The sequence below is a fragment of the Chelonia mydas genome, chromosome 28 (assembly GCF_015237465.2).
Source record: "Chelonia mydas isolate rCheMyd1 chromosome 28, rCheMyd1.pri.v2, whole genome shotgun sequence".
NCBI lineage: Eukaryota > Metazoa > Chordata > Testudines > Cheloniidae > Chelonia > Chelonia mydas.
Genome location: NC_051268.2, coordinates 4,890,217 through 4,906,857, shown reverse-complemented (window position 1 = coordinate 4,906,857; position 16,641 = coordinate 4,890,217). Strand labels below are relative to the sequence as shown.

The following is a 16,641-nucleotide window of genomic DNA, read 5'->3' as shown; positions in this document are numbered from 1 at the left end:
CCCTTCTGGCTGGAGCATGAGGAGAGTGTGTTTGTGGTTAAGGATGTCAGCGATGTCTGAGAATGGTGCCCAACGCTGTGGCATTTAATTTCAGAAAGGGGAACCATGCAAAAATGAAGAGGTTAGTTAAACAGAAATTAAAAGGTACAGTGACTAGAGTTTCAGAGTAGCAGCCGTGTTAGTCTGTATCCGTAAAAAGAAAAGGAGGACTTGTGCCACCTTAGAGACTAACAGATTTATTAGAGGAGATTTATTAGAGCATAAGCTTTCGTGAGCTTCAGCTCACTTCATCGGATGCATGCAGTGGAAAACACAGTGGGGAGATTTATATACACAGAGAACATGAAACAATGGGTGTTACCGTACACACTGTAACCAGAGTGATCAGGAAAGGTGAGCGATTACCAGCAGGAGAGCGGTGGAGGACCTTTTGTAGTGATAATCAAGGTGAGCCATTTCCATCAGTTGAAAGAACTGTAGGAGGGGAAATAAACAAGGGGAAATAGTTTTACTTTGTGTAATGACCCATCCACTCCCAGTCTCTATTCAAGCCTAAATTAATTGTATGCAGTTTGCAAATTAATTCCAATTCAGCAGTCTCTCTTTTTGGAGTCTGTTTTTGAAGGTTTTTTGTTGAAGAATTGCCACTTTTAGGTCTGTAATCGCATGACCAGAGAGATTGAAGTGTTCTCCAACAGGTTTATGAATGTTCTAATTCTTGACGTCTGATTTGTGTCCATTTATTCTTTTACGCAGAGACTGTCCAGTTTGACCAATGTACATGGCAGAGGGGCATTGCTGGCACATGATGGCATATATCACATTGGTAGATGTGCAGGTGAACGAGCCTCTGATCCTGTGGCTGATGTTATTAGGCCCTATAACGGTGTCCCCTGAATAGATATGTGGACACAGTCGGCAACGGGCTTTGTTGCAAGGATAGGTTCCTGGGTTAGTGGTTCTGTTGTGTGGTTGCTGGTGAGTATTTGAGTGAAATCCCTGCAAGCTGCATGGACACTTTTCAAAGACACCATAATAGATGCTCAACTTAAATGTATACCCCAAATTAAAAAACACAGTAAAAGAATTTAAAAAGAGCCACCGTGGCTTAACAACCATGTAAAAGAAGCAGTGAGAGATAAAAAGGCATCTTTTAAAAAATGGAAGTCAAATCCTAGTGAGGTAAATAGAAAGGAGCACAAACACTGCCAAATTAAGTGTAATAAGAAAAGCCAAAAAGGAGTTTGAAGAACAGCTAGCCAAAACCTCAGAAGGTAATAACAAAATGTTTTTTATGTACATCAGAAGCAGGAAGCCTGCTACACAACCAGTGGGGTCCCTGGACGATCGAGATACAAAAGGAGGACTTAAAGACGATAAAGTCATTGCGGAGAAACTAAATGAATTCTTTGCTTCAGTCTTCACGTCTGAGGCTGTTAGGGAGATTCCCAAACCTGAGCCGTCCTTTGTAGGTCACAAATCTGAGGAATTGTCACAGATTGAAGTGTCCTTAGCGGAGGTTTTGGAATTAATTGAGAAACTTAACAGTAACCAGTCACCGGGACCAGATGGCATCACCCAAGAGTTCTGAAAGAACTCAAATGTGAAACTGTGGAACGATTAACTAGGGTTTGTAACCTGTCCTTTAAATCAGCTTCTGTACCCAGTGACTGGAAGACAGCTAATGTTACACCAATATTTTAAAAGGGCTCTAGAGGGGATCCTGGTAATTACAGACCAGTAAGTCTAACATCAGTACTGGGCAAATTGTTGGGCAAAAGTCAACATGGTTTCTGTAAAGGGAAATCATGTCTTACTAATCTCTTAGAGATCTTTGAATTGTCAACAAACATGCGGACAAGGGGGATCCAGTGGACATAGTGTACTTAGATTCCCAAAAAGCCTTTGAGAAGGTCCCTCACCAAAGGCTCTTGCCTAAATTAAGTTGCCATGGGATGAGAGGGAAGATCCTTTCATGGACTGAGAACTGGTTAAAAGACAAGGAACAAAGGGTGGGAATAAATGGTAAATTTTCAGAATGGAGGGGGTAACTTGTGGCGTTCCCCAAGGGTCAGTCCTAGGACCAAACCTATTCAACTTATTCATAAATAATCTGCAGACAGGGATAAATGGTGAGGTGGCAAAGTTTGCAGATGATACTAAACTGCTCAAGATAGTTAAGAGCAAAGCAGATTCTGAAGAACTTCAAAAAGATCTCACAAAACTAAGTGACTGGGCAACAAAATGGCAAATGAAATTTAATGCGGATAAATGTAAAGTAATGCACATTGGAAAAAATAACCCCAATATGATTGGGGGTTAATTTAGCTCCAGCTAATCAGGAGAAAGATCTTGGAGTCACCGTGGCTAGTTCTCTGAAGACGTCCACGCAGTGCGCAGCGGCTGTCAAAAAAGCAAACGGGATGTTAGGAATCATTAAAAAAGGGATAGAGAATAAGACGGAGAAAATCTTATTGCCCTTTGTGACCGGTTTCAATCGGTACCCCGAGCCCCTAGGGGGTGATGGAGAGCTATGGTCCCACGGGCAGGCCTCAGTCACACCTTTCGGGCGCTGGGGAATTAGCAGAAAAGGTGTGCCGGCCGGAGTCCGTAGCGCGCCCCTCAAGCCCCGGGGCACGCCGGCCGGAGTCCGTAGCGCGCCCCTCAAGCCCTGGGGCACGCCGGCCGGAGTCCGTAGCGCGCCCCTCAAGCCCCGGGGCACACCGGCATGGGTCTGCAGCGTGCCCCTCAGGCAGGGGGGCACCGGCGCGGGTCTGCGGTGCTCGGTTCTGCTACCCGAGGCAAGCTGGCCGGGGCAGGGGAACGCAGGCCCACCCGACTCCACTGCCTTCCAGCCCAGGGCCCTGACAGTGGCGGGAGGCGAAGGTCCCGCCGCTGGGTCAGTGGAGAACCATCCGCGCCCCGCTGACCAAATACGCCCCCCCCCACGGTGCAGTTCTGCCCCGGGCTACTTCCTCTCCAGTCCCTCCAGCTCGTCCGGGTGTCCAGCGGCTGGCAGCTCCAGCTCCCGCTCTGTGTCGGGCTCACGCTGGCCCGGGCTACAGCCGGGCCCCTCTGGGGACTCAGCGGCTGGCAGCCCTGGTCGCCCCAGTCCTTCCTCCCGGTCAGGTTCCTCCTGGCCCAGGGCCTCCCCTGGGTCGGCAGCAGGGTCTGGAGGGAGCAGCCAGCAGCCTGGGTCTGCCTCCCTCCCTGGTGCTGCCCTCCCTGGGCCAAGGGCCCTGCCCTTTGTATTTCCGTCCCACCCTGCCCCTTCCGGGGACTGGCGTACGCTTGGCCTGGCCCTGCCCGATCAGACTGAGAGGGTGGCTTTTTACCCTCTGGTTCGGAGGGAACCCACCCTGGCTCCCTACACCCTTATACAAATCCATGGTAGGCCCACATCTTGAATCCTGCGTACAGATGTGGTCTCCTCACCTCAAAAAAGATCTACGGGCGTTAGAAAAGGTGCAGAGCAGGGCAACTAAAACGATTAGGGGTTTGGAACGGGTCCCATAGGAGGAGAGCTTAAAGAGGCTAGGACTTTTCAGCTTGGAAAAGAGGAGACGAAGGGGGGATATGATGGAGGTCTGTAAAATCATGAGTGGTGTGGAGAAAGTGAATAGGGAAAAGTTATTTACTTGTTCCCATAATATAAGAACTAGGGGCCACCAAATGAAATTCATGGGAAAACAAATCAAAGGAAGTTCTTCTTCACTCAGCGCACCGTCAACCTGTGGAACTCCTTGCCTGAGGAGGTGGTGAAGCCTAGGACTATAACAGGGTTGAAAAGAGAACTGGATAAATTCATGGAGGTTAAGTCCATGAATGGCTATTAGCCAGGATGGGTAAGGAATGGTGTCCCTAGCCTCTGTTTGTCAGAGGGTGGAGATGGATGGCAGGAGAGAGATCACTGACCGTTACCTGTTCGGTTCACTCCCTCTGGGGCACCTGGCATGGGTCACTGTCGGCAGACAGGATACTGGGCTGGATGGACCTTTGGTCTCACCCCGTCTGGCCGTTCTTATGTAGCTGCAGATTGCTGTTGATTTCCTTCCCTGACAATTCAGACCGTCCCTTTCCCGTCATATCGCCAGCACATCGGTGATTCCACTAGCAGGGGGCAGGTTTTCTCTGGGGCACTGAGCTTTGCCAGGGGGTTCATGGCTCCTTTTTCCCCCTCACCCTGGAGTAAACTCAGCTTCTTATTCCAACCTTGATGTTTCATGGAATAACAACAGCAGCACGAAGAAAGAGGTGGACAGGGCGGGTCTCAGGGGAGGGGCAGAGAGGTGTGGGAGGTGGGCAGGGCGGGTCTCAGGGGAGGGGCAGAGAGGTGTGGGAGGTGGGCAGGGCGGGTCTCAGGGGAGGGGCAGAGAGGTGTGGGAGGTGGGCAGGTCGGGTCTCAGGGAGGGGGCAGGAAGTGCGGGCGGTGGGCAGGGGGGTCTTAGGGGAGAGGTAGAGAGGTGTGGGCGGCGGGCAGGGCGGGTGTCAGGGAGGGGGCAGAGAGGTGTGGGAGGTGGGCAGGGCGGGTCTCAGGGGAGGGGGCAGAGAGGTGTGGGAGGTGGGCAGGGCGGGTCTCAGGGGAGAGGCAGAGAGGTGTGGGCGGTGGGCAGGGGGGGTCTCAGGGGAGGGGCAGAGAGGTGTGGGCGGTGGGCAGGGTGGGTCTCAGGGGAGGGGCAGAGAGGTGTGGGCGGTGAGCAGGGCGGGTCTCAGGGAAGGGGCAGAGAGATGTGGGCGGTGGGCAGGGAGGGTCTCAGGGGAGGGGCAGAGAGGTGTGTGCGGTGGGCAGGGCGGGTCTCAGGGGAGGGGCAGAGAGGTGTGGGAGGTGGGCAGGGCGGGTCTCAGTGGAGGGGCAGAGAGGTGTGGGAGGTGGGCAGGGCGGGTCTCAGGGGAGGGGCAGAGAGGTGTGGGAGGTGGGCAGGTCGGGTCTCAGGGAGGGGGCAGGAAGTGCGGGCGGTGGGCAGGGGGGTCTTAGGGGAGAGGTAGAGAGGTGTGGGCGGCGGGCAGGGCGGGTGTCAGGGAGGGGGCAGAGAGGTGTGGGAGGTGGGCAGGGCGAGTCTCAGGGGAGGGGGCAGAGAGGTGTGGGAGGTGGGCAGGGCGGGTCTCAGGGGAGAGGCAGAGAGGTGTGGGCGGTGGGCAGGGGGGGTCTCAGGGGAGGGGCAGAGAGGTGTGGGCGGTGGGCAGGGTGGGTCTCGGGGGAGGGGCAGAGAGGTGTGGGCGGTGAGCAGGGCGGGTCTCAGGGAAGGGGCAGAGAGATGTGGGCGGTGGGCAGGGAGGGTCTCAGGGGAGGGGCAGAGAGGTGTGGGCGGCGGGCAGGGCGGGTGTCAGGGAAGGGGCAGAGAGGTGTGGGAGGTGGGCAGGGCGGGTCTCAGGGGAGGGGCAGAGAGGTGTGGGCGGTGGGCAGGGTGGGTCTCAGGGGAGGGGCAGAGAGGTGTGGGAGGTGGGCAGGGCGGGTCTCAGGGGAGGGGCAGAGAGGTGTGGGCGGTGGGCAGGGCGGGTCTCAGGGGAGGGGCAGAGAGGTGTGGGCGGTGGGCAGGGCGGGTCTCAGGGGAGGGGCAGAGAGTTGTGGGAGGTGGGCAGGGCAGATCTCAGGGGAGGGGCAGAGAGGTGTGGGAGGTGGGCAGGGCGGGTCTCAGGGGAGGGGCAGAGAGGTGTGGGAGGTGGGCAGGGCGGGTCTCAGGGGAGGGGCAGAGAGGTGTGGGAGGTGGGCAGGGCGCGTCTCAGGGGAGGGGCAGAGAGGTGTGGGCGGTGGGCAGGGCGGGTCTCAGGGGAGGGGCAGAGAGGTGTGGGAGGTGGGCAGGGCGCGTCTCAGGGGAGGGGCAGAGAGGTGTGGGCGGTGGGCAGGGCGGGTCTCAGGGGAGGGGCAGAGAGGTGTGGGAGGTGGGCAGGGCAGGTCTCAGGTGAGGGGCAGAGAGATGTGGGCGGTGGGCAGGGCGGGTCTCAGGGGAGGGGCAGAGAGGTGTGGGCGGTGGGCAGGGCGGGTCTCAGGGGAGGTGGCAGAGAGGTGTGGGAGGTGGGCAGGGCGGGTCTCAGGGAGGGGGCAGAGAGGTGTGGGCAGTAGGCAGGGCGGGTCTCAGGGGAGGGGGCAGCGAGTTGCGGGTGGTGGGCAGGGCGGGTCTCAGGGGAGGGGCAGAGAGGTGTGGGCGGTGGGCAGGGGGGTCTCAGGGGAGGGGCAGAGAGGTGTGGGAGGTGGGCAGGGCGGGTCTCAGGGAGGGGCAGAGAGGTGTGGGCGGTGGGCAGGGTGGGTCTCAGAGGAGGGGCAGAGAGGTGTGGGAGGTGGGCAGGGCAGGTCTCATGGGAGGGGCAGAGAGGTGTGGGCAGTGGGCAGGGCGGGTCTCAGGGGAGGGGGCAGCGAGTTGCGGGTGGTGGGCAGGGCGGGTCTCAGGGGAGGGGCAGAGAGGTGTGGGCGGTGGGCAGGGGGGTCTCAGGGGAGGGGCAGAGAGGTGTGGGAGGTGGGCAGGGCGGGTCTCAGGGAGGGGCAGAGAGGTGTGGGCGGTGGGCAGGGTGGGTCTCAGGGAGGGGCAGAGAGGTGTGGGTGGTGGGCAGGGCGGGTCTCCGGGGAGGGGCAGAGAGGTGTGGGAGGTGAGCAGGGCGGGTCTCAGGGTAGGGGCAGAGAGGTGTGGGCGGTGGGCAGGGCGGGTCTCAGGGGAAGGGCAGAGAGGTGTGGGCGGTGGGCAGGGGGGTCTCAGGGGAGGGGCAGAGAGGTGTGGGAGGTGGGCAGGGCGGGTCTCAGAGGAGGGGCAGAGAGGTGTGGGAGGTGGGCAGGGCGGGTCTCAGGGGGGGGCAGAGAGGTGTGGGCGGTGGGCAGGGGGGTCTCAGGGGAGGGGCAGAGAGGTGTGGGCGGTGGGCAGCGCGGGTGTCAGGGGAAGGGCAGAGAGAATGTGGGCGGTGGGCAGGGCGGGTCTCAGGGAGGGGGCAGAGAGGTGTGGGAGGTGGGCAGGGCGGGTCTCAGGGGAGGGGCAGAGAGGTGTGGGAGGTGGGCAGGGCGGGTCTCAGGGGAGGGGCAGAGAGGTGTGGAAGGTGAGCAGGGCGGGTCTCAGGGGAGGGGCAGAGAGATGTGGGAGGTGGGCAGGGCAGGTCTCAGGGGAGGGGCAGAGAGGTGTGGGAGGTGGGCAGGGCGGGTCTCAGGGGAGGGGCAGAGAGGTGTGCGCGGTGGGCAGGGCGGGTCTCAGGGGAAGGGCAGAGAGGTCTGGGCGGTGGGCAGGGCGGGTCTCAGGGGAGGGGCAGAGAGGTGTAGGCAGGGCGGGTCTCAGGGGAGGGGGCAGAGCGTTGTGGGCAGGGGGGTCTCAGGGGAGGGGCAGAGAGGTGTGGGCGGTGGGCAGGGCGGGTCTCAGGGGAAGGGCAGAGAGGTGTGGGAGGTGAGCAGGGCGGGTCTCAGGGGAAGGGCAGAGAGATGTGGGAGGTGGGCAGGGCGGGTCTCAGGGGAGAGGCAGAGAGGTGTGGGCGGTGGGCAGGGAGGGTCTCAGGGGAGGGGCAGAGAGGTGTGGGCGGTGGGCATGCCGGGTCTCAGGGGAGGGGCAGAGAGATGTGGGAGGTGGGCAGGGCGGATCTCAGGGGAGGGGCAGAGAGGTGTGGGAGGTGGGCAGGGCGGGTCTCAGGGGAAGGGCAGAGAGGTGTGGGCGGTGGGCAGGGCGGGTCTCAGGGGAGGGGCAGAGAGGTGTGGGCGGTGGGCATGCCGGGTCTCAGGGGAGGGGCAGACAGATGTGGGAGGTGGGCAGGGCGGGTCTCAGGGGAGGGGCAGAGAGGTGTGGGCGGTGGGCAGGGCGGGTCTCCGGGGAGAGGCAGAGAGGTGTGGGCGGTGGGCAGGGCGGGTCTCAGGGGAGGGGCAGAGAGGTGTGGGCGGTGGGCAGGGCGGGTCTCCGGGGAGGGGCAGAGAGGTGTGGGAGGTGGGCAGGGTGGGTCTCAGGGGAGGGGCAGAGAGATGTGGGAGGTGGGCAGGGCGGGTCTCAGGGAGGGGGCAGAGAGGTGTGGGCGGTGGGCAGGGCGGGTCTCAGGGGAGGGGCAGAGAGGTGTGGGCGGTGGGCAGGGCGGGTCTCAGGGGAGGGGCAGAGAGGTGTGGGCGGTGGGCAGGGCGGGTCTCAGGGGAAGGGCAGAGAGGTGTGGGAGGTGGGCAGGGCGGGTCTCAGGGGAGGGGCAGAGAGGTGTGGGCGGTGGGCAGGGCGGGTCTCAGGGGAGGGGCAGAGAGGTGTGGGCGGTGGGCAGGGAGGGTCTCAGGGGAGGGGCAGAGAGGTGTGGGAGGTGGGCAGGGCGGGTCTCAGGGGAGGGGGCAGAGAGGTGTGGGCGGTGGGTAGGGGGTGTCTCAGGGGAGGGGCAGAGAGGTGTGGGTGGTGGGCAGGGGGTGTCTCAGAGGAGGGGCAGAGAGGTGTGGGCGGTGGGCAGGGGGGGTCTCAGGGGAGGGGCAGAGAGGTGTGGGAGGTGGGCAGGGCGGGTCTCAGGGGAGGGGCAGAGAGGTGTGGGAGGTGGGCAGGGCGGGTCTCAGGGAGGGGGCAGAGAGGTGTGGGCGGTGGGCAGGGCGGGTCTCAGGGAGGGGGCAGAAAGGTGTGGGCGGTGGCAGGGCGGGTCTCAGGGGTAGGGCAGAAAGGTGTGGGAGGTGGGCAGGTCGGGTCTCAGGGGAGGGGCAGAGAGGTGTGGGCGGTGGGCAGGGCGGGTCTCAGGGAGGGGGCAGAGAGGTGTGGGCGGTGGGCAGGGCGGGTCTCAGGGGAAGGGCAGAGAGGTGTGGGCGGTGGGCAGGGCGGGTCTCAGGGGAGGGGCAGAGAGATGTGGGAGGTGGGCAGGGCGGGTCTCAGGGGAGGGGCAGAGAGGTGTGGGCGGTGGGCAGGGCGGGTCTCAGGGTAGGGGCAGAGAGGTGTGGGCGGTGGGCAGGGCGGGTCTCAGGGGAGGGGCAGAGAGGTGTGGGCGGTGGGCAGGGCGGGTCTCAGGGAGGGGGCAGAGAGGTGTGGGCGGTGGGCAGGGCGGGTCTCAGGGGAAGGGCAGAGAGGTGAGGGCGGTGGGCAGGGAGGGTCTCAGGGGAGGGGCAGAGAGGTGTGTGCGGTGGGCAGGGCGGGTCTCAGGGGAGGGGCAGAGAGGTGTGGGAGGTGGGCAGGGCGGGTCTCAGGGGAGGGGGCAGAGAGGTGTGGGCGGTGGGCAGGGGGGGTCTCAGGGGAGGGGCAGAGAGGTGTGGGCGGTGGGCAGGGAGGGTCTCAGGGGGAGGGGCAGAAAGGTGTGGGAGGTGGGCAGGTCGGGTCTCCGGGGAGGGGCAGAGAGGTGTGGGAGGTGGGCAGGGCGGGTCTCAGGGGAGGGGCAGAGAGGTGTGGGCGGTGGGCAGGGCGGGTCTCAGGGGAGGGGCAGAGAGGTGTGGGTGGTGGGCAGGGCGGGTCTCAGGGGAGAGGCAGAGAGGTGTGGGCTGTGGGCAGGGCGGGTCTCAGGGGAAGGGCAGAGAGGTGTGGGTGGTGGGCAGGGCGGGTCTCAGGGGAGGGGCAGAGAGGTGTGGGCGGTGGGCAGGGGGGGTCTCAGGGGAGGGGCAGAGAGGTGTGGGCGGCGGGCAGGGCGGGTCTCAGGGGAGGGGCAGAGAGGTGTGGGAGGTGGGCAGGGTGGGTCTCAGGGGTAGGGCAGAAAGGTGTGGGAGGTGGGCAGGTCGGGTCTCAGGGGAGGGGCAGAGAGGTGTGGGAGGTGGGCAGGGTGGGTCTCAGGGGAAGGGCAGAGAGGTGTGGGAGGTGGGCAGGACGGGTCTCAGGGGAGGGGCAGAGAGGTGTGGGCGGTGGGCAGGGCGGGTCTCAGGGGAGGGGGCAGAGAGGTGTGGGAGGTGGGCAGGTCGGGTCTCAGGGGAGAGGGAGAGAGGTGTGGGCGGTGGGCAGGGCGGGTCTCAGGGGAGGGGCAGAGAGGTGTGGGCGGTGGGCAGGGCGGGTCTCAGGGGAGGGGCAGAGAGGTGTGGGCGGTGAGCAGGGCGGGTCTCAGGGGAGAGGCAGAGAGGTGTGGGAGGTGGGCAGGGCGGGTCTCAGGGGAGGGGGAGAGAGGTGTGGGAGGTGGGCAGGGTGGGTCTCAGGGGTAGGGCAGAAAGGTGTGGGAGGTGGGCAGGTCGGGTCTCAGGGGAGGGGCAGAGAGGTGTGGGCGGCGGGCAGGGCGGGTCTCAGGGGAGGGGCAGAGAGGTGTGGGAGGTGGGCAGGGTGGGTCTCAGGGGTAGGGCAGAAAGGTGTGGGAGGTGGGCAGGTCGGGTCTCAGGGGAGGGGCAGAGAGGTGTGGGAGGTGGGCAGGGCGGGTCTCAGGGGAGGGGCAGAGAGGTGTGGGCGGTGGGCAGGGGGGGTCTCAGGGGAGGGGCAGAGAGGTGCGGGCGGTGGGCAGGGCGGGTCTCAGGGGAAGGGCAGAGAGGTGTGGGCGGTGGGCAGGTCGGGTCTCAGGGGAGAGGGAGAGAGGTGTGGGCGGTGGGCAGGGCGGGTCTCAGGGGAGGGGCAGAGAGGTGTGGGCGGTGGGCAGGGCGGGTCTCAGGGAGGGGCAGAGAGGTGTGGGAGGTGGGCAGGGCGGGTCTCCGGGGAGGGGCAGAGAGGTGTGGGAGGTGGGCAGGGTGGGTCTCAGGGGAGGGGCAGAGAGGTGTGGGCGGTGGGCAGGGCGGGTCTCAGGGGAGAGGCAGAGAGGTGTGGGCGGTGGGCAGGGCGGGTCTCAGGGGAGGGGCAGAGAGGTGTGGGCGGTGGGCAGGGCGGGTCTCAGGGGAGGGGCAGAGAGGTGTGGGCGGTGAGCAGGGCGGGTCTCAGGGGAGGGGGCAGAGAGGTGTGGGAGGTGGGCAGGTCGGGTCTCAGGGGAGGGGCAGAGAGGCGTGGGCGGTGGGCAGGGAGGGTCTCAGGGGAAGGGCAGAAAGGTGTGGGAGGTGGGCAGGGTGGGTCTCAGAGGAGGGGCAGAGAGGTGTGGGAGGTGGGCAGGGTGGGTCTCAGAGGAGGGGCAGAGAGGTGTGGGCGGTGGGCAGGGTGGGTCTCAGAGGAGGGGCAGAGAGGTGTGGGCGGTGGGCAGGGCGGGTCTCAGGGGAGGGGCAGAGAGGTGTGGGCGGTGGGCAGGGTGGGTCTCAGGGGAGGGGCAGAGAGGTGGGCACCTATTCTCTGGGTCTTCACTAAGCAAGCATCTCCCCCGGCTATGCCTCCTGCAGACCCAGGGCTAGCTACACCAGGGTTAGGTTGCTATAACTGCCTTGCTTGAGGGGGGGGGTAAATTTTGTACACCCCGAAGTATTGTAATGACACCGACCTAATGTTGTAGCGTAGACCCGTCCAAAGAATCACACACACACTCGGGGAGCAAAACTTCTCCTGCTCCTCTGCTTTACAGAACGGAAACACAAGCAACGCTTGTCCGGCCGTGGGGGGGGTGGGCAGGGAGTCAGGTGGGGGCGGACACCAGGCCTTAGGCAGCAGCAGGCACCATGGCTTAGCTGGCTAAAGCACCTGTCTTGTAAACAGGAGATCCTGGGTTCGACTCCCAGTGGTGCCTTGTTGAGGGGCTTTTTAGGGCACCTGGTATTGGCTACAGTCAGAAGACAAGAGATAGATGGACCTTTGGTGTAGCCCAGTGTGTTTTTTCTTATGATTTTAATTATACTCGCAGTCACTGATAATAGAGGTACTGAAAGTTTGGGAGTTAGGAGCTCGTAGGTCAGTGGCCCAGCCCTGTCACAGACGACCCCCTCGCTCTGGGCCAGGGGCGGGTCTGAGCTCTCCCCCCAAATGGCTCATTGGGGCTGGCAGAATCTGCGGGCGGCTCATTTAGTTTACGCCGAGGGTGGGGTCCTGCTTTGTGCACTGTGTCTGAGAACGAAAATCCTACACCACCCTTTGAAATAACGAATGCGGCAGGACGTGTTTTTGTCCCTGCCCCAAAGCAGACAGACCACTGGAGAAATGCCACTGAGCCCGGGGTCATACTTCACTGCGGTTTTACCATTTCCTCTTGCGAAACTCCCTCCCAACCTTCTGGGCCCCTAGAGCAGGGTCCTGAGCCTAGGCAAGACACGTACCCTGCAACTTTACAGCCCAAGCCGCTGTCCTGGATTAATGTGACACGGGCCAGCCGTGGGCGTTTCACTGCACTGGAGTCGTATCCTAATGTTATGTCTACACTGCGATTAAAACACCCAGGGCACCTGTCTCTAAGCCCGGGTGAGCTGACTCAGGCTTATGGGGCTTGGGCTGCAGGGCTATAAAATGACAGCGCAGACCTAGGAGCTTGAGCCCAACCTCTGAGGCCCCAGGAGGGGTGAGGGTTTCTGAACCCAGGCTTCAGCGTGAACACAGATATCTGCTCCCCAGTTTTTAGCCCCACAGCTTGAGCTCCATGAGCCCAAGTCAGATGACCCAGGCCAGCCCTGCTGCCATCTTTATCCCGGGAGAGATGGACTCTAAGGGTTCGTCTCCATTGCAGTGTCAGCCCAGGGGTGGCACCTTGTGCTCAAAGCAGCACGCTGGAAGCCCCATAGTCACCACTCTCACATAATGGGATTGGTCCTGCTTTGAGCAGGGGGTTGGACTAGATGACCTCCTGAGGTCCCTTCCAACCCTGATATTCTATGATTCTATGATAATGATGACATGGTTTGTACAACATGTGTCTTGTGAGGTATCATTGTAAAAGTCGTGATCTGTTGAATGCTAATACCTGGGTGGAAGGTGTGTGCTAGCCTTGTCTGGGAAGTGATGAAGTTTTGCTCTGGGTGCGTTACTGAAATATGTGATGAGGCTGGGAAATGCCCACCACCAGCCTTTCCGGTGCGACATGGAGGAGCCAGATTCTCTGCTGGCCCAGTAAAGATATCCACACTCCCAAGGACTCTCCCAGGAACCGTGTACAATGCAGACTTCTCCAAGACAGCCCAGAGACAATGGACACTGCTTGACTCACATCCTAGCAAAGGAGCTTTCTAGCAAGTTGGAAGAAACTATGAAAGAGGGGAAGAGACATCATGACTTGGCCTCGCTCCCCCACAACTCAACAGCTGGCAACACATCTGGAGGACAAAGACTGAACTGAAATAATTCAGAGATCAGAAGAGAATAATAATAATCCATTCAAATCAAAGTCCCCAAACAGACTAGTATTGGTTTCTCAGCAGAAAATTTTCAATTTGGGGGATTTTGTTTTCCCAGTCAGACCTTGCCAAGGGAAGCAGAGAGAAAATGTTTTGAGTTGCCTCCTTCAGAACAGCTTGGCCTAGACACGCGAGCTGTGGGTCACTGTCGTGGCCTTGCTGAGGTGGGGGGCATTTAAATTATTTGGGCAGGTCCCAGGGTTTTTGGGGGAGATTATTGGGATGTTACCTTTTGAGATAAAAACGAAGAAATATAGAACTCTTTGAGAAATCTGGGATTTAGACACATTTTATTGAAAGCAAGGAGGTCTGAGTTCCTGAGAAGGTTTTTGTTTACAGGAAGCATTGTGGCTTGGTCTGTCATTGTACCAAAGGGGAGATGCTTGTTCATTAAGGAGGGGCGAAGACTAAATGCTCACAATGAGGATGGGATTCAAACCCATGCATGCAAAGTACAATAGATTAGCAGTCCATCACCTTAACCACCCAGTCACCTCATCTGAGCTGTGAAAGAACAGACAGGAGGAGAAATCTAAGGCCAGCAGAAGTAGGGAAAAGAAAGAGTTTTTAAATACTAAGTGTAAGGAGGATCTGAATGACCTCCCCCCTCACATCCAGAGATGAGCTGGGGCAAAGACTTCAGGAACAGGCCGTGTTTACATAGACAGGCCTCCTCTGCCTAGGTATGCAGCAAGTATCCTTTGTATAAAACAAACAAAAAACCATAAAGGTAATTCTTCTGTTTTCCTGCAGTCAGCGAAAAATTTGTAAAAAGAAAGGGGTATTTATAAGCAATCATCTGTCCCCACCCAGGGGCTGGGGAATGTTTATTTTGTTTTTCAGACACTTTATGGGCAAGCTGGCATGAGTGGAAGAACACCCCAGAACGCCGTGGGTGCCCTGTCGCAACAAAACATTGTGTTCTGTGTTTGTGTTGTTTGTCTCGTTATTCCTGTTATTTTGGTGGATATTGTAAATTCTTCAGGCGTGACACCCCCTTTTAATTGGACATGTCGTGCTGCCCCTTTTGGGACAAAGGGAAAATGTACCCTAATTCAACCTCTTCCACCCCCTACTCCGCCACCTCCCTCCAAATTGTCTGTGACACCCCCATCCCCACGGTGGCCTACCCCCATCCAGAGACCTGTGGTTCTTAATGCAACTGGTTTACAAATGACTATCGCTCTGTTCCCCACTGACTGGTCGCTCAGTACAACATTTCCTACCTGTTCTCAGTTTACGAAAGTAGGTGAAAGAATGTTGCCATGAGTAATTTCAAACTCATTTGAATTGGGTGGATGGGAATTAAACAAGGACATCCGAAAACGGCGAGCCCTCACAAATTACCTCTGGGAAGGCTGAAACTCATTGCAGGAAGCTGACTCAGCGGCTCAAATCCAACGCTTGGACCCTGCCCTAGGGCTACTGGACGGGGGGGATTATAATAGCGATTTGCACTCAGCTCAACCGACCGTTTGTTTGGAAATGTTATTCTAACCCTCGATCAGGGTTGGAAGAGACCTCAGAATGTCATTGAGTCCAACCCCCTGCTCAAAGCAGGACCAACACCAACTAAATCATCCCAGCCAGGGCTTTGGCAAGCCGGGCCTTACAAACCTCTGAGGATGGAGAGTCCACCACCTCCCTAGGGAGCCCATTCCAGTGCTTCACCACCCTCCTAGGGAAATAGTGTTTCCTAATATCCAACCTACACCTCCCCCGCTGCAACTTGAGACCATTACTCCTTATTCTGTCATCTGCTACCACTGAGAACAGTCTAGATCCGTCCTCTTTGGATCCACCTTTCAGGTAGTTGAAAGCAGCTATCAAATCCCCCCTCATTCTTCTCTTCCACAGACTAAACAATCCCAGTTCCCTCAGCCTCTCCTCGTAACTCACGTGTTTCGGTCCCCTAATCATTTTTGTTCCCCTCCCCTGGACCCTCTCCAATTTGTCTACATCCTTTCTGTAGTGTGTGTGGGGGGGGGGGCTAAAAACTGGACATAATACTCCAGATGTGGCCTCATCAGTGCCAAATAGCAGGGAATAATCACTTCCCTCGATCTGCTCGCAATGCTCCTGCTAATGCAGCCCAATAGGACCAGTTACCCATACTGAATGCAGACAGAGCAATATTTTATAAATTATTTACTGTCCATTCGGTAGGTTATTTCCTATTTAGTCATAAATAATGAAGATGCTGTAAGGGGATGGGAGAGAGCTGTCCCATCCGTGTAGTTAATCCACCTCCCCGAGAGGCGGTAGCTATGTCAGTGGGAGCAGCTCTGTTGGTGGGTGTGCAAGCTGTGGTGTCAACAGGTATATATAAAGTTTAATCGACCCCCATTTTTAAAACCACTGTGGTCTAGGAGTGGAAAAGGAGCTGTCTGAGGCAGGGCCTGTCCTTCAAGATCCTTGAGATCACTGACTTACCAGTGCAAACGTCATGGGGGTGTAGCTCAGTGGTAGAGTGTTTGACTGCAGATCAAGTGGTCCTTGGTTCAAATCCAAGTGCCCTCTTCCTTTAACAAAAATAATTGCATATCCATTTCCTTTATGTACAGGAGTTCCACTGAATAGGGATAGCTGAATGAATGGAAACACTCAAGGTTTTCCCCTGCAAACGCATAAAAACCTAGCAAACAGGTCCCTCCGCTGAAATCACTTCCAATCCTCTAAGTGTCTAGTTCATGTTTTCATCAATTAAACAAAGGCACATGAAGGCACATTTGCAGGTCCTTGGTCTCCGTGGGCTACAATGTGCAGAAGAACGAGAACCCCATCCCCTTGGGAGGAATGGACTAGTTTGTGCTACATTTGCTAAGTAAGTTGCCATTGGGACTGAAAACTCTACTGGAGGTGGACAGGAACCTCTTACAAAAATAAAATAACCAAGATTTACCAAATTACCGGTGACACATTCAATCCTCTCTTTGTGCGCACAATATCAATTGGGGGTCTAATAAATGGCAGCCTTCCTTTAACACAGATCGCTGTTCCTTGTGACTTTGCGATGCATTCAAATGGCAGCTGCTTAAAGGGAATGTGCTCCCAGTTCATGATCGGCAGCAGAGTCTCTGTAAGGTTACCAACCATAGAGCTGGTTGTGTCTGCATCTAAGTAACTGCAGAGTTAGTGTAGTACCAGAGAGTTAATTGCACAGTCTTACGTCTCTAGTCTCACTTTCTGGTCTCATTGATCGCTTGGGTAGAAACAGCAAGGGTTTCGTGGTTTTTGGTTTTTTCTCCCTTCATTTTCTCCTCAGGAATGTGTGACCTTTAGCATGTTATTTAAGGTTTCAGAATAGCAGCCGTGTTACTCTGTATCCGGAAAAGAACAAGAGGACTTGTGGCACCTTAGAGACGAATAAATTTATTTGAGCATAAGCTTTCGGGAGCTACAGCTCAGTTCATCGGATGCATTCAGTGGAAAATACAGTGGGGAGATTTATACACACAGAGAACATGAGACAATGGGTTTTGTTTCCAGACTGTAACAGGAGTGATCAGGTAAGGTGAGCTATTACCAGCAGGAGAGCGGCGGGGTGTGTGTGGGGGGGGGGTGGAGGAAAAACCTTTTGAACATCTGAGGAACGGGGG

The 16,641-nt window shown here is 58.3% G+C and overlaps 3 protein-coding genes and 2 non-coding genes across 17 annotated transcripts in view; 4 read left to right on the top strand and 1 right to left on the bottom strand.

Annotated features, from left to right (window-relative positions):
- The window catches only part of LOC102943236 (zinc finger protein 883), a 2,438,435-nt gene that overhangs the window by 961,029 nt on the left and 1,460,765 nt on the right, over positions 1-16,641 (bottom strand).
- LOC114020163 (zinc finger protein 501) overlaps positions 1-16,641 on the top strand; it is a 1,907,800-nt gene that overhangs the window by 464,393 nt on the left and 1,426,766 nt on the right. The gene's annotated exons all lie outside the window — the stretch shown is intronic.
- The window catches only part of LOC119564595 (zinc finger protein 883), a 1,467,279-nt gene that overhangs the window by 872,073 nt on the left and 578,565 nt on the right, over positions 1-16,641 (top strand). The gene's annotated exons all lie outside the window — the stretch shown is intronic.
- TRNAT-UGU lies at positions 11,378-11,451 on the top strand. The gene has a single exon. It is a non-coding gene; the product is annotated as a tRNA-Thr (tRNA).
- On the top strand, positions 15,491-15,562 carry TRNAC-GCA. Its single transcript has one exon. It is a non-coding gene; the product is annotated as a tRNA-Cys (tRNA).